Source organism: Pristiophorus japonicus, unplaced genomic scaffold, assembly GCF_044704955.1.
Source record: "Pristiophorus japonicus isolate sPriJap1 unplaced genomic scaffold, sPriJap1.hap1 HAP1_SCAFFOLD_33, whole genome shotgun sequence".
Classification (NCBI taxonomy): domain Eukaryota; kingdom Metazoa; phylum Chordata; class Chondrichthyes; family Pristiophoridae; genus Pristiophorus; species Pristiophorus japonicus.
The window spans coordinates 8,210,796-8,228,464 of record NW_027253106.1 but is presented as its reverse complement, the minus strand read 5'-3'; the positions used below and the strand labels follow the sequence as shown (position 1 = coordinate 8,228,464).

The window sequence follows — 17,669 nt, the reverse complement described above, 5'->3', positions numbered from 1 at the left end:
TCTACATACAGACTGCATTTATCAATCATTTACTATCCTATCAGCAACTACTGTGCATATGTTATTGTATGCCACAAATATCCACATCCAGCAGATTATTAAACTCGCATCACTTAAGTGCCAGGCAATGACTATCTCCGGCAAGCGATAGTCAAAGCAGCGCCACTTGTCATTCAAGGTCTGACCACCACATAATCCCCAACCGACAACAGCCTGCTGGCCAAAATTCATCACGAACTTATCTGGACCAGGCAAGTCAAATATAACTACTCACATTGGCAGAAGATGAATGGTGGTGTTCCACGGGAATCAGTGCTGGGACTACTGTAGTTCATAATTTATATAAATGATTTAGATACATAGAAACATAGAAACATAGAAAATAGGTGCAGGATTAGTGCATTCGTCCCTTCGAGCCTGCAACGCCATTCAATAAGATCATGGCGGATCATTCCTTCAGTATTCGTTTCCCGCTTTGTCTCCATGCCACTTCATCCCTTTAACCGTAAGGGTCATATCTAACTCCCTCTTGAATATATGCAGTGAACTGGCATCAACAACTCTCTGCACCAGGGCATTCCACAGGTTAACAACTCGCTGATTGAAGGAGTTTCTCCTCATCTCAGTCCTAAATGGCCAACCCCTTATCCTAAAGCTATGTACCCTGGTTCTGGACCTCTCCAACATCGGGAGCATTCTTCCTGTATCTATCCTGTCCAGTCCCGTCAGAATCATCTAAGTTTCGATGAGATCCCCTCTCATCCTTCTAAACTCTAGTGAATAAAGTTCCTGTTGATCCAGTCTCTCCTCATATGAAAGCCCAGCAAACTCTGGAATAAGTCTGGACAACCTTCGCTCCACTCCCTCAAGAGCAAAACGTCCATCCTCAGACAAGAAGAACAAAACTGAACACAATATTCCAGGTGAGGCCTGTCGAAGGACCTGTATATCTGCATTCAGACCTCCCTACGTCTATGTTAAAATCCCCTAACTATGAAGGCCAACATACCACTTGCCTTCTTTATCGCCTACTGTACCTGTGTGCCCACTTTCAGTGACTGATGAACCATGACATCCAGGTCTCGTTGCACCTCCCCAACTGCTAATTTGCCGCCATTCAGATAATATTCTGCCTTAATCTTTTTGCCCCCAAAATGGATAACGTCACATTTATTCACATTATACTGCATCTGCCATGTATTTGCCCACTCACCTAACCTGTTCAAGTCACCCTGCTCCCTCTTAGCGTCCTCCTCATAGCTCACACCGCCAGCCAGTTTAGGGTCATCAGTAAAATTGAAATATTACACTCTATTCCTTAACCTAAATCGTTAATGTACATTGTAAAGAGCCGGGGTTCCGGCACTGAGCCCAGTGGCACTCCACTAGTCACTGCCTGCCATTGTGAAAAGGACCCGTTTATCACGACTCTCTGCTTCCTGTCTGCCAACCAGTTCACTATCCACGTCAGTATCTTACCCCCAATACCAAGTGCTTTGATGTTGCACACCAATCTCTTGTGCGGTACTTTGTCAAAAGCCTTTTTAAAGTCCAAATGCACCACATCTACTGTTTCTCCCTGGTCAACTCTGCTTGCTACATCCTCAGAAACTTCAGGAAGATTCGTCAAGAACGATTTCTTTTTAATAAATCCATACTGACTTGGTCCGATCCTGTCACTGCTTTCCTAATGCGCTGCTATTTCATCCCTCATGATTGATTCCATCATTTTGCCTACTACTGATGTCAGGCTAACCGGTCTATCATTAGCCGTTTTCTCCCTCCCTGCTTTTTTAAAATGTGGTGTTATATTTGCGACCATCCAGTCCACAGGAACTGATCCACAGTCGATAGACGGTTGGAAAATGTTCACCAATGCATCCACTATTTCTAGGGCCACTTCCTTGTGTACTCTGGGATGCAGATTTTCAGGTCTCGGGGAATTATCAGACTGCAATCCCATCCATTTCCCAACACAATTTCGTGCTTAATAAGGATATCCTTCAGTTCCTCCTTCTCACTATACCCACTGTCCCCTAGTACTTTCGTAATGTTATTTTTATCTTCCTTCGTGAAGACGGAACCGAAGAATTGATTCAATTGGTCTGCCATTTCTTTCATTCCCCATTATAAACTCACCTGAATTTACAATTTCTAACTTTGTGCATGGCTAAACTTTGTATTGCGGGGGCGGTGATGTGGTTAGTGAATACAGAGGACGAATTCAAGAAATTGCAGGAGGACATTACTAAACTTACAGATTGGGGTTACATTTGGAAAACGAAGTTCAACGCAGATTAATGTGAGGTGTTATATATTGTAGGAAGAAGAGGGAGGTCTCTTATTATTTTGAGGATGCGATCCTGTGTGTGGTAGACAAACAAAGCGAACACGGAGTACAATTATTCAAATCAGTAAAACTTGCCATACAGGTTAACAACGTCAAGAAAAGCAAACCATGTGTGTGGCTTTATTTCTAGAGGTATAGCTTTGAGAATCATGGAAGTTATCCTGGTTATCCTTTCCTTTGAAAAAAGAAGGTTGAAGGGTGACCGAATTGAGGACCTTAAAATTATGAAAGATTTCGATAGAACAGATACAGAGAGAATGTTTCCACTTGTGGGGAGCAGCATAAGTAGACGCGATGAATGTAAGACAGTCAACCAGAAATCCAACAAGGAACTCAAACAAAACTTTCTTACCAAAATATTGGTGGGGACGTGGAGCTCGCTACAACAGAGAATGGTTGGAGCAAATAGCATAAATGTATTTGAGGGAAGGCTAGACACGCATAGGAGGCAGAAGGCTAGAGACGGTTATGCTGATAGATTCAGATGAGGAAAGATGAGAGGTGGCTGAATTGAATCATGCATGACAGCATGGACTGCTGGGGCAGTAGGGCCGGTTTCATTGCCATTGATATTGAAGAAGAAAGCTGCCGATAGCTGGAAGATATCAATGTACTGGTGTTGGGATAAAAATCTATTTTAAAGAACAAGACTCGAGTCACCCGTCTGCTTTATTTGGGAAAACACACAAGTTTAATATACGTATTTGTAGACGTGGTAACATTCGAGATCTTTGCTCAGGTACCGCAACCCATCACGCCAGAAACACCGCGACTGGCCCACAGTGCCCCATATTTAAGGTCGCAAACTAAAACTGCATTTGTTATTAAGGTTCCAACGGAAGAATAGACACATTTCACAACAACGTATATGAGACCCTGCGGTCATTGTTTCAACATTCAGTTGCCGTTTATCCGCAGAAAAACAAGCAGATATCAGTGAGAACAAATGAGCAGCTGTGTTCCCTCTCTTTCCGTCCCTTGTCTTGCTTCCGCTTTCTTCATGACAGAGGGTCAGCGGATATTGGAGTCCAATTAAGGTTCATAGCAGGAATTACCAAAAGAATCCCCCTACCATTTCCCTCCTTTTGAACCTTGGCCCGCCCAATTGATCACCTTTGTCACACTGCTTCTCATTTTCCCCGCACCTGCTGTCGTGATCAGCCGCTTGGTTGGGGAGAACTGAGATCCAGACGTTTCTGAATTAGCTTCCTTTAATCAATAATGTCTTTACCTCCAATACAGTAGTCAGCGTTCGCTTCTTTACCCTACGGAGTTTATAAGAAGTCCAACAGAGAAACAAGTATCTCAATGACAAAACTAATTCTACAGCCACTAATTTGTGTGAGATTATTCATATCCAATAGTGCATATTAACATTCAGTCCCCAGTTCCACGCCTTCTCATACCAAGGTGTATATTGAAGGCCTTTTTGCAATAGCTTTTTTCCACTCTACGTAGCTCCTTTTCAATAATGTGGTATCGTTTTATGCTTGCCAGAGTGAGGTCGTTGATATACATCAGGTCCGCAGGCAGGTGAAGTATTGGGCAGCCAGCTTACTGTCGTATTGGTATAAAGCTTGCTTAATTTCATCAGTCAAGTTCAGTGTAATCGTTTCTCGAGCATGGATATATTTCATTCACGCTCGTCCAATCGTTACTGGTAGACTCGCGGTGAAGCAGAAGCTGGGGTTCAGGATGTTGCAGTGATAAATGCCATAGTCACCTGTTAATTTATTGGTTACCACACAGTGTTCACCTTTTCCACAGGAGGCTGAGTGAGTTGGTTAATACTCTGATGGGCTTATTTCCAAAACATATCCCTTCGTCCAGTTAAATCCGCACTTGTCGTTACTCCCCCAGTCCACTGGATGTGGACATATAGTTAGGCTTCCTATCCTGCGGCAACCTGATAATGAGACCCCACTCGTGGTTCCGTTCCTTTTGATCGCATATTGATCCATCGGTAATATCGCATCTAGTTATCAACCCGGATTAGACCCAGTTTCTCCACCTCAAACTGGCGATAATGTCCATACTCCCCCTTTACCATTACTGGAAGCATCAGGACCATCCCCACCAGGGAAGCATGGGAATCGTTGCATCTGCCTGTCGATGGAAAGACTCTTGTCATTCCTTTCATCGTCCATGCGTCCAGTTGCACCGGATGCTCTGCCAGGCGGAACAGATGGTTGCTATTGATCCATTCCGGGTCTTTGCCCCAGTGTATTTCGTCCAGGTCTTTTCTGACCTGCCCGATCATCCATCCACCGTAAGAGTGGCAGATGTCTGGCTGAAACTCATCCATTTCTTTATTAAATTCTAGGTTAATCCGATGATTAATGGTGGCAGGCTGGTCCTCCAGGACAATAATCCCTTTAACTAAGCTCCCAGCTGTCCTATCTCTTTCGCTAGCAAGGTCCTCGATGTTTCCTATCCCTTTCTGTAGCAGAAACCTGACTGTGTCTATGACCCGCTCTGTTTGTTCCTCCAGATATTGCATACCTTGGGCGTTAACAAATGATGTTCCCGTGATTACTCCTGTCAGGATATCATTGACCAAAGCACGTTTATGCCTCCGTGTATGGCTTGTCTTGAAAGGGTCTGGAAACCTAGATGCCCCTGAACCATCCCGACAGTCTTCCAATATCTCCTGCAGCAAACGGGTTTATAGCGCCCTCACTTTCGGGTCACACTTTTCTTGCAGTCCTAAATTGGTTATATTTACTATTGTAGACAGAACTTAAGGGTATACATTCTCATACAGCATTCTTCCCTCCGATCTCCATACCAGACTGTTTGTGGTCCCTTTCCTTTTGGTGGAGCAATAGTTATGGAGTGGGTCGCACGGGACTATTCTCCAGGGCCCTCCCCCACTGCAGGTATGGATATTCTGGGGTAAATGCTTTCTATCGCTTGACTCTCTACGTTTTGTATCGACTCACCTTCCTACCTTGTCGGTACACAATATCTTTACTTTGTTCTCCGCATTTCCAGCGTATAATTGTACTAATTACCATTGCGAGCGCGTACATACTTTTAATTCTAGCTTATCATCAGTCCATTTTAACCATTCTATTTCCCCCTCACTGGACCATTTTCTATTAAAGCGCTCTATTTACCACCTTATTTTAAAATTATTTACAGACACTGTCTGTACTTCTGTCTCCACAGAAGTGAACTTTCGATTATTCCCATCACAACCATTCCCCCCACATCCCCACCACCCCACCCCCACCTCGTTATCATCAACCAATGTCGTCCCACAGAAGTTTCCTCATTGGCTGAGCACGCCGAGAGGGTTGCGACAGTCAATAGTTGTCGTATTCTGCGAGTGGGATCCTTCTCGTGACCCCATCCGTCCTTAAGCATCTTGTCGATTAAGCCTTCCGGTCGCCTGCGTAGAATTTAGTAACGGTGCCTTCCTCACCATAGTCGAATTATTTACCCAACGCCATTCTGTGAGCCGGCTATGGGCGGTCTCACCGCACTGGCCCCTTCACATGACTTTAATCCTTCCCAAGATCTCGGTTCTTCTAACTGCTTACTGACAAATACTAACCGGTCCTTTGTAGCAACAACATTGTCACCAACTTATAATTCCTACTTTAAAACGTATTCCTGTAAAGTACCGATTATTAAAATTGTGTCTTACCCGCTCCGCAGAACTCACGTGATTCAGATCTGTGCCCGATCTGATCATCGATTTCCAGGTCACCGAATTTGTGAGTGGTATTTAAAAGTCACTCACTCTTGTTGTGACCCCTCCGCCAGGTCCCAACCGTGCCGCAAAATCCTGCCAACGATGCTAAAAATGTTGGAGTACAAATCTCTGTCAAAGAACCGTCAAAGAAAAATCTACTCGAGACAACCGTCTGCTTTAAGTGGGAAAATACGCAAGTTTAATATATGTATTTGTAGACGTGGCGACGTCTGAGATCTGTTCTCAGCTTCAGCAACCCACAACCCCAGAAACTCCCCGACTGGCAAAGAGTGCCCCACAATTAAGATCGCAAACTACAACTGCGTGTTTCATCAAGGTTACAACAGAAAAATAGACACATTCCGCAATAAGGTACGTGAGACACTGAGGTCGTTGTTTAAACATTCAGTTCCACTTTAATCAGCAGAAGAACAAGCAGATATCAGTAAGAACAAACGTGCAGCTGTGTGCCCCCTCCATCCGTCCTTGTCATGCTTCACCTATCTTCATGACTCTGGTTCAGCGGATGTTGGAGTCCAAATTAGGTTCATAGCAGGCATAGCCAAAAGATTCCACTACAACTGGCAAGGTGGGCAGAACAGTCGCAAATGGAATTCAATCCGGATAAGTGTGAGGTAATGCATTTGGGGAGGTCCAACAAGGCAAGGGAATAACCATTAAATGGTACACCACTGAGATGTGTAGATGAACAGAGGGACGTTGGAGTGCAGGTCCACATATCACTGAAAAGGACTGGTACATAAGGTTGTTCGGAAGGCATGAGGAATACTTGTCTTTATTAGTCGAGGCATGGGATATAAGAGCAAGGACATTATACTTGAATTATAAAAAAACACAGTTTAGGCCGGAGTACTGATATCTGCTTGTAGTTCTGGTCAGCACGTTTCTGGAAAGAGGTGCTTGCATTGGAAACGGTGCTGTGGAGGTTTGCAAGAATGTTGCCTGGACTGCAGGCATTTGGCTAAGTAAAGAGTGCAGATGCTGCTTGTGCTTTCTTTGGAACAGAGCATGCTGATGTGAGACCTTATTGAGGTGTCGAAAATGATGAGAAGCCTGGATAGAGTAGATAGGAACACCTGTTTCCATGGCAGACAGGACATATACTAGAGGCCATAGTATTAATGTAATTGGAGAGGATTCCACGAGTTATTAGGCGTAATTTATCCACCCTGAGTGTCGTACGGGCCTGGAACTCACTGCTAGAGAGGGTCATGTGGCAAAAGTCCTCACCACATTTAAACAATAAATGGATGCGCAATTAAAGTGCCGTAACCTACCGCACTACTTCCCAAGTGCTGTAAATTGCGATTATGCTAATTAGCTCTTGGTTGGCAGTTGCAGACACCCATGGGCCGAAATGTTCTCCGTCTCTGCTGTCAATTTATAAGATTCTATGATTCTGTATGCTATGTAATCTTATGTAACTCCATGTAATCCGATATAGGATCGGGGCAGAGGGTGGATATTCTGCTGATAGTTTATCACCTCCGACTCCCTAAACACTTTTCAATATCTACAAGGCACTAATCTGAAGTGTTTTGGAATACATTTACTTACCTGGATGTGAGTAGCTCCAACGACACTGAAGATAGTCGACAGCTTCCAAAACAAAGCAACCCGCTTGATTCGCATCCGATCCCCCACCGAAAACATTCACTGCCTCCACCAGTGCCGCACAGTGACTGCATTGTGTACCATCTAGAAGTTGCACCGCAGCGACTTGCCAAGGCTTCTTCAACAGCATCTCTCAATGCCGCAACCTCGTCCATCTTGAACGGCAAGGACAGCAGGAGTTCGGGAGCAGCATCGCCTCCAAGTTCCCCTCCTGGTTCCACACCATCCGGACTTGAAAATATATCACTGTTGCTTCATCATCAGTGGGTCAAATTCTGCAAGTCCATCCTTCACAGAACCTTCAACACATGGACAGTAGTGGCTCAAGAAGGCGGCTCACCACCACTTTCTCAAGAAAATTATGGATGGGCAATAGATGCTGGCCTTGCCAGCGATGCCAAAATCCCAGGAATTAATTAAATTAACATAAAAAATGAATGACTCTGTTTGGCAAGATTGCAGAGCTTTGATCTGATCCGTCGGTTGTCGGTTCGCTTAGCCGTGTCTATAACATGCTGTTCCTGCTAATTTTTGTGTATGTTGTCCTGTGTTCGAAGGTGAGGAGGTTTGCACCTCACCTTAAGAAGTCTGGTGCAGCTGCTGGCATTCTCTTCTACCATACTCATGGAACAAGTGTCGGTCCTCTTTTCAGAAGTTGAAGGTGGAGTGAGAGATATATTGGGCCGTAAGAATGCAGATTGTGTGGAATTCTGTTGCTGCTAATCTCGGACAGCACCTCATGGATGACCAGTTTTGAGCTGCTAGATCTGTTCAGAATCGATCCCATTAAGCACAGTGGTAATGCCAGACAACACGATACAGCGTGTCCTCCGTATGAAGAAAGGCCTTGTTATCCACAAGTACTGTGCAGTGTTCATAGAAACATAGAAACATAGAAAATATGTTCAGGAGGTGGCAATTCGGCCCTTCGAGCCTGCACCGCAATACAATGAATTCATGGCTGAACATGCATCTTCAGTACCCCACTCCTGATTTCTCGCCATACTCCTTGATCCCGCTAGTAGTAAGGACTGAATCTAACTCATTTGTGAATATATTTAGTGAATTGGCCTCAACAACTTCCTGTGGTAGTGAATTCCACAGGTTCACCACTCTCTGGGTGAAGAAGTTTCTCCCCCTCTCGATCCTAAATGGCGTATCTCTTATCCTTAGACTGTGAGCCCTGGCTCTGAACTCCCCCAACATTGTGCACATTCATCCTGCATCAAAATTTTCTAAACCCGTCAGAATTTTAAACGTTTCTGTGAGATTCCCTCTCATTCTTTTGAACTCCAGTGAATACAAGCCCAGTTGAGGCAGTCTTTCTTGATATGTCAGTCCAGCCTTCCCGAGAATCAGTCTGGTGAACATTCGCTGCACTCACTCAATAACAAGAATGTCCTTCTTCAAGTTAGGAGACCGAAACTGTACACAATACTCCAGGTGTGGCCTCACCAAGGCCCTGTACAACTGAAGAAACATCTCCCTGCCCTTGTATTCTAATCCCCTCGCTATGAAGGCCAACATGCCATTTGCTTCTTAAACCGCCTGCTGTACCTGCATGCCAAACTTCAATGACTGATGTACCATGACACCCAGGTCTCGTTGGACCTGCACTTTTCATAATCTGTCACCATTCAGATAATAGACTGTCTCTCTGTTATTACCACCAAAGTGGATAACCTCGCATTTATCCACATCATATTTCATCTGCCATGTATTTGCCCTCTCACCTAACCTATCCAAGTCACTCTGCAGCCTCATAGCATCAATTTCCCCAACACAATTTCCTGACGAATAAGGATATCCCTCAGTTCACTGCTTTCAAAACTGTCAAGGAAAGCGGTATCTGCGACAGACAGATTGGTGTGGAGGAGGTCGAGTAGGTTTTTCGCTGTTGGAGAGAAAAAGCTAAGGGAGCTATGCACTGTCAGAGTTGCTGTCTTGAGGATGAGATTTTAAACCGACGCCCGGTCTGCCCCCCCCCCCCCCCCCGAGCTGGACATAAAGCATCTCAAGGCCACTATTAGGAAGAAGAGCAGGTGTGTTCACCCAGTGTCCTGGGACCAATATTTATCCCTCAACCAAAATCTGGTCTCTATCACATTGTGCTTTCTTGATGGTGCAAATCTGCTTTTGCATTTCCTACGTTACAACAGTGACCATTCCTTAAATGTCGTCCATTTGCTCTGTTGCGCTTTGTGAAATCCTGAGGTGAAAGTCGCGGTGGAAATGCTCGGTTTGTTTCTATTACAGCATCTGAAAAAGCACCATGCGAACAAGGCTGATTCGCTCAGTTGCCTTCGAGCGTGGTGGTAATAATAATAACGTCATGGTTTCGATCATCTTATTGTATATTTATTTTATTTTTGGGGGTGTGGTGCTGGTATATTAGTTTTATTATTTCAGAGCAGTATAAACATTGAGGAACGGAACTCACACGGGACTTGCAACACTTTGAAGCAATGCTACAAAACCTTAGTTCGGCCAAGAGCTCATGGACCTGCGGAGTTATTCCATAATTTAATGAACAATGCCATAACCACAGGAACATTGTGCCTTCTCGTATTTCAATCCGTGAATGGCTCGCTGCCGCCGATTGGTTTGTTCTGAAAAGTAAGCAACTGAAATAAATGCAATTCCCGTGTGTTCGCTCGTTATCACCATTTGTTTTCTTTAAACCGCAGAGTGCGTTTGGACTAATTGATAAGGTGTTTTACATCCCTGCAAATCCCGATGTTATCAGAAGATCGCAGGTCCGAGTCATTATCGTCGTCGTTGTATTAAATCTCGTTCAACTTTACGAAACCAAATCCCATTCGCACTCATCAGCTGACGGTGAATTCTACCTAAACATTGGAGGGATCTTTGTTAAAATATATTTGTTTCATGATGCTTTCTATGAATATTCCTCACTGATGTTTGTAAACTGTTTCCTGCAAACTAATCACTGTTTAATGCCGATAATGTATCAGTGTTTCCAATTTGAACTACTGCTTCACGTCATTGAAGGGCAGTACATGGAACTGTGATCACATTCTGCTCCAGTGATATCCACAGGGAAAATATTAAAAAAATAGGTTCGCTGCACAATCGCTGCGAGCAGAGCTTGAATGTGCGCGGGGAAACCCCTTTAAATTTCGAGTTCAATGCCTTCACCACTCGGCCATCGCAGCTACACAATGGAATTGTTCAATAGTCCAATGTTCGGTGCGAAATATCAGAAAAATTGAACCATATGCTTGCACTGTTGTATCTCCCAGTCGATGTGAAAATTAAATCGTAGCATTGAAGATTCTCACAGCACAGAAGGGAGCAATTCGGCAAGACCTGGAAGGATTTACTTATCGGGAAAGACTGAGCAAACTGGTGAACTTTTCAATGGAAAAGACAAGGCAGATACGGACTTTAACATTATGAATGGTTTTGGTCGGGTCGACACAGAAAAAATATTTGGTATTGTACGCGAGTTGAGAAATAATCGTCTTACATATAAGCCAGTCACCGGAAAATTTAATAGAAAATTCAAGAGTAACTTCTTTACCAAAGAGTGAGTAGAATGTGGAAGATGCTACCACGAGAAGTAGCTGCGGCGACTAGCACAGATGCATTTAAGAGGGTGCACCTCAGCACATGTGTGAAAAAGTATTAGAAGAATATGCTGATCGGAGGCAGTGAAGTAGGGCGGTAGGGCGCTCGTGTGCCGCCGTCAAAACCTGTTGGGGAAAATGTTCTCTTTATTTGTTGCAGAATCTATACAACATTAAGGAACATCACTTTAAACATCAACAACAACATGCTCATATAGCGCCTTTCATGTAGTGAAATGTCCCAAGGCGCTTCACAGGAGTATTATGCAATAACAAGTTGACAACGACATGAATAAGTATAAATTAGCGCAGGTGTCAAAAACGAGTATGGTTGATATTGTGAAAGAAATCTGTGGACAGCTGGAAGACATCAATGAATTGACCACGTGTGCAGGACAATGGCTAATGGAATTTAAGTCGGAGAAGCGTGAGATAGTACATTTTGTGAGGGCTAATAAGGCAAGGGAATAAACATTAAATGGTAGGTGACTGGAAAGGGCAGAGTAGCAAAAGGACCTTGGAGGGCATGTCCACAGATCCCTGATGGTAGCAGGCCAGGTAGATGAGGTGGTTAAGAAGCAACACGGAATGCTTGCTTTTATTAGCTGAGCCACAGAGTACAACAGCGGGGACGTTGTACTTGAAATGTGTAAAACATTAGTTAGGCCACAACTAGAGTACTGTGTATTCTTCTGGTCACCGAATTGCAGGAAATATCTGATTGCACCCGTGAGCGGCAGAGTCGTTTTTTTACGAATGTTGCCTGGACTGGAGAATTTAGCTATGAGGAAAGATTGGATAGGCTGGGCTTGTTTTCTTTGGAACAGAGGAGCCTGAGAGTGGACCTTACTGAGGTGTAGAAAATTATGAGTGGACCTTGTAGTGTGCATAGGACGGAATTATTTCCCTTATCAGTATGATCAACAACCAGGAGGAATTGATTTAAAGTCATTGGTGGGAGGCTGGAGGGGCTATGAGGTGAAATGCTTTCACCCAGATGGTGCTGCTGCTCTGAACATCACTGCCTGAAAGGGTGGTAGAAGCAGAAGCCATCAACCAATTTACAAAGTACTTCGAGGTGCTCTTGAAACGCCATAATCTGCAGGGATATGGACCAAGAGCTGGAACGTGTGAATCGACTGGATAGCTCTTTGATGGACTGGGCGGAAACGATGAGCTGAAATGACCTCCTTCCGTTCTATAAGTAGCTATGAATCTCTGAGAAGACGAGGTGAAGTCGGGTACAAGGGGGCTCGTGTGGAGCATTAATTCCGGCAAATTCAGTTGTGGAAAATGGTCCCTTTCTGCAGCGCAAACTATATAACATTAGGTAAGACACCTTTGAGGCAACAACAACAAATTGTATTTCTACAGCACCTTTAATGTAGTAACACTTCCCAAGGCGCTTCACAAAAGTATTATGGGGTAATAATTTGACTGCGTTCCGCATAAGTGGAAATTAGTGCAGTGGTCTAAAAGCTTGGTCAAACAGTTATGGTTTATAATGATCAAGAAAGCTGTAGACTGCAGGAGATATCAATGAATTGTCAGGCGGGCTGAAAATAGGCTAATGGAATTCAATCTGCAAAGTGTGAGGTATTGAATTTGGGGAGTGCTAATAAGGCAAGGGAATATACATTAAATGGTAGGTGACTGAGTAGTGCAGAGGAGCAAAGTGGTCTTCGAGTGCAATTCCACCGATCCCTGTTGGTAGCCGACCATGTAGATATTGTGGTTAAGAAGCACCACGGAATACTTGCCTTTATTAGCTGTGCTATAGAATACAAGAGCGGGGAAGTTAAGTTTGAATTTTATAAAACACGAGTTGTGGCACAACTGGAGCACGACATGCTGTTCTTTCAGCGCATAACAGGAACAATCTGATTGCACTCGTGGCTGTAGGGAGTTGATTTTCGTTGATGTTACCGGGAATGGATAATTTAGCTCTGAGTTAAGATTGCATATGCTGTGGTTGTTGCCTTTGGCACAGAGGAGGCTGAGAGGGGGCCTTATTGAAGTGAATAAAATTATGAGTTGGCCTCGATAGGATATATTTCCCTTAGAAGTGGTTAACAACCAGGGGGCACAGATTTAAAGTAATTGGTAGGAGGATGGAGCGGATTTGAGGGGAAATGGGTTCACACAGAGGGTGGTGGGGGTCTGGAACTCACTGCCTGAAAGGATGGGAGAGGCAGAAGCCCTCACCACATTTAAAAATTAGATGGATGTGCACTTGACGCGGTGTAATCTTCTGGGCTACGGAACAAGAATTGGTAAGTGTGATTCGGCTGGATAGCTCTTTTCAGACGGGGCGCACATGGTGGGCTGAAATGGTCTCCGTCCGTGCTGTAAATTTCTATGAGTCTCTGGCAGCACATAATTTAAAATAGACAGAGAATGATCCAGAACTGACAGCACATCCCTTTTAAACAGACACAGAATGATCGAGTTGCGATGAAAGTTCATCGACCTGACACATGAAAATTGTTTCTCTCTCCGCAGATTATTCCTTGTCTACTTAAGTGTTTTCAGATTGTTCTGTTTTTAGTTACAGTTTCGGCATCAAAACGATTTTACTTTTGTATTCGTTTAGCTCACGGCGGCTCTGTGGCGCAATGGATAGCGCATTGGACTTCTAGTGAGAAGTTTAGCAAGGTATTCAAAGGTTGTGGGTTCGAGTCCCGCCAAAGTCGGATTTTGCGTCAGGCTTTCCTGTTTACTTGGCCGCACAAATGCATTTTGCAGCATATCAACAATTCAGAGAGGGAAACTGCTGCCCGAGCACTTCTTTTTGCAAAAGTGGCTCCAATCCCACCCACTTTTCCTCTGAGTTCTCTAAGCGCCTTGAATCGATTACACAGAAGCAGGAGCTGGTCATCGAGATTGCAACACATGGCCAGCAGGAGTCCATTAACCCCACCAAGCTAGTTGCAATGCACAGAAGGAAGCCATTTAGCTCCTGGAGACTGTTATACAGGGACAGAGGGAGGAAAGTAAATCTTCGGGATTGAGCCAGAGGAGAGGCAGAAGTCATCCAGCTCCTTGAGCCTGTTGTACAAGAAGATTCGAAGCCCATTTACCCCTCGAAACTGTTGCATAGAATGAGTTCGAGGCATTTCAGACCTACGAAACTGTTATACTGGAACAGGAGGATTCATCAAGCACATTACACAGGGGGGCGGGGGGGTTAATCAAAAAAGCATGATATTTATATTAATGCAAGAGTAATCCAGAGAGAGGAATTCACCGCCCAACACGAAAGCAGTGAAATTTAAATTCAATTTTTAAAGCTCGAAATTTAATAGTATCAGTAATGGTGACCATTTTCGTAACACACCCATATGGTATACTAGTCTGCTTTAGGGTTGGAAAGCTGCTGTCCTTACCAGTGCAGGCTTATATGCAACTCCAGAACCACAGCAACGTGGTTTACATTGAACTGCCCTCGGAAATGACCCAGTGAGTTAGGCAGGTGCATGTGGTGGCTCACCACGATCTTCACAAGGGCAACTAGAGATTAACAACAGATGCTGCCCTCACAAACGTTGCCCATATGCATGAATTTATAAAATAAACATTAGAACCACTAGTTTGTTAGACAGGAGAAAAAAATGCCTCAAGCGAGGTTAGCGATTGCGGAGTCAGGAGACAACGAGATGAATGTATAAATAACTGGCTTCAAGACAGAAATCAGAGAATAGGGGTAAAAAATATCTTTTCATTGTGGCAGATGTTGCGTAGTGGTGTTCCACAAGATTGGTGCTGGAATAACTCTTGTTCACAATTTCTATTAAAGATTTAGATCTGCAAATCAAAAACAATAATTTCAAAATGTTGCAGATGACACCAAATCAGGAGTATGTTCAATTCTGAGGAGGACTGTAACAAACTGAAGGAGGACATATACAATCATCCAGAATGGGCATATAATTGGCAAATGAATTTCAAACCATATAAATATGAGGTAACACAATTTGGTCGGAAGAATTGGGAAGAATTGGAGGGTGCCAGTCTGGGGGGCGTAGAGGAACAAAGACATTTCGGAGTACAAATACACAAAACTCTAAAAGTTACAACACATGTTATCAACCCAAAAAAAAACCAACCACGAGGATTTATTTATTGATGTACTGAATTGAAAAGAAGCAAAGTTATGCTAAACTTGTATTTAATCTTGCTTGAACCAAACTTGGCGTACTGCTAACAGTTCTGGTCGCCAGATTATAAAAAGGAAATAGAGGCATTGCAGAGTTTGCAGGGCAGAGTTAGAACGATGGTACCAGATCAGACGGCGTATTTATATCAGGAAAGGATGAACAGACTAGACTTTATTCTCTTGAAAAACGAAAGTTGTGGGATCAGCCTCTTTAAAAGATACTGGGAGAGTGAGGAATGTGCTGGGCCATAATGTTACATATTTTGAGGGATAAAATTCTGCTGGATCTGTTCTGAATCTATTCCATTTAGCACGGTGGTAGTGCAAGAGAACACGTTGCACAGTGTCCTCCCTGTGAAGACAGGACTTTGAATCCACAAGTAATGTGCTGTGTTCACTCCTACCAAGATTACCATGTACAAATGCATCTGCGACAGACAGGTTGGTGAGGAGGAGGTCAAGTCGATTTTTCACTATCGGAGTGGAACTAGTGAGGGATCACTGCACTGTCGGAGTTGCTGTCTTTCGGATGAGATCTTAAACCCAGGCCCGGTCTGCCCTCCGATCTGGAACTAAAAATTCCCCAGGCAACTATTCCGAAGAAGAGCAGGAGAGTTCACCCCAGTGTCCTGTGGCCAATATAAATCACTCAATCAACATCTGGTCATTATGACGTCGTGCATTCTTGCTAGTGTAAATCTGCTTTTACATTTCCTATATTAGAACAGTGGCCACACTTTAAAAGTATTTAACTGGCTGTGTAACGCTTTGGGATCTCCTGATATGACAAGAGCTGTAGAAATGCTCGCTTTTTCTTTTATAGCCGATATTAGTGCAAGTTAACATGGCGGGTTAGCATGGTTGGTTAAAGTGTGGCGCTGATAACTACAAAGCTTCGTGTTCTAACACTGTTGATGCCTTTAGTTGTTATTTTTTGTGTACTGGAGGGCGTTGCGAGTATCTTAGATTTATTATTTTACAGCAGCTTAAACATTTAGTAATGAAACTCACACAGTTACTGCAATAATTTGAAACAATGCTGCAAAATCGTAGTTCTGCCGAGAGCACATGGACCTGCGGAATGTTTCCAGAATTTAAAGGAAAATTCGATTATCTCCTTTATTTTGGGACTTCTCGTAATTCAATCAGTGAAAGGCTCAATGCCGCTGATTGGTTTGCGGTTCAAAGTATGGAACTGAAAAATATACAATTCCGGTTTGTAATCGCTCATTCTGACCATTATTCTGCTGTGAACTGCAGGGTCGCATAACTTAATGGATAAAGCCTCTGACTTTGGCGCGAAACCTGATGTTATCAGAAGAATGCAAGTTTCAGTCGTGTTTGTCAACTCATCAGTTGAAGATGATTTCCACGGCTCTTTTTCGAAAGGCATTATTTTTATGTTGTTTATATTTCACAGTGATCTTTACAACCATCACTAATTTTGAACAGGCTCGGGATCAAATAATCAGTTTGCTCTAGAATCGCTGAGCGCAGGGATCGAATCTGCACCGCGAAATCCCATTGGACTTTAAGTTTAACGCCGAAGCCACTTGGTCATCGCAGCGACAAAATATGATTTAATTAATTGTCTAGTGTTCGGTGCTAAATATCAGACAATTGGAATACATGCTTGTCCTGTTGCATGTCTCAGTCGATGTGAAATATTAAATTGTAGAATCATAGAATCTCACAGCACAAAAGGAAGCAATTAGGCCAGAACTGACAAGATTTACTTATGGGGACAGACTGAACTGAATGGGGAGCTTTCCCTGGAAAAGACAAGGCAGGTATCTTTACCATTATGACGCAGTTTGATAGGGTCGACAAGGAGAAGATATTTGCTCCGATGCAGGGTTTCAGAATAGAGTTCATAAATATAAGATAGACACCGATAAATTCAGTTGGCAATTCAAGAGTGGGTAGGATGTAGAAGACGACACCATGAGCAGTAATTGATGCGAATAGCACAGATGCATTAAAGGCGCAGCTACCTAAACACATCAGTGAGAAAGGAATAGAAGGATATGCTATAGGATGAGGTGAATGTGGCTAGTGTGGAGCATTAACTCCGGCAAAACCAGTTGGGGAAAATGTTCTATTTCTGTGATGCAATTTCTACATTAATTTATGCGTCACCCCTTTTAAACAACTACATCCACTTGTATTAATATAGCACCTTTAATGTCGTGAAATATCACAAAGGACTTCACAGGAGTATTATGCAATACAAATTCG

At 43.5% G+C, this 17,669-nt stretch overlaps 2 non-coding genes across 2 annotated transcripts; one reads left to right on the top strand and one right to left on the bottom strand.

Moving 5' to 3' along the window:
• Window positions 1-10,779: 10,779 nt before the first annotated feature.
• Window positions 10,780-10,861, bottom strand: trnas-cga (transfer RNA serine (anticodon CGA)). The gene has a single exon. It is a non-coding gene; the product is annotated as a tRNA-Ser (tRNA).
• A 3,015-nt stretch (window positions 10,862-13,876) lies between these two features.
• On the top strand, window positions 13,877-13,968 carry trnar-ucu (transfer RNA arginine (anticodon UCU)). The gene is given in 2 exon segments: window positions 13,877-13,913; window positions 13,933-13,968. It is a non-coding gene; the product is annotated as a tRNA-Arg (tRNA).
• The last annotated feature ends 3,701 nt before the right edge of the window (window positions 13,969-17,669 follow it).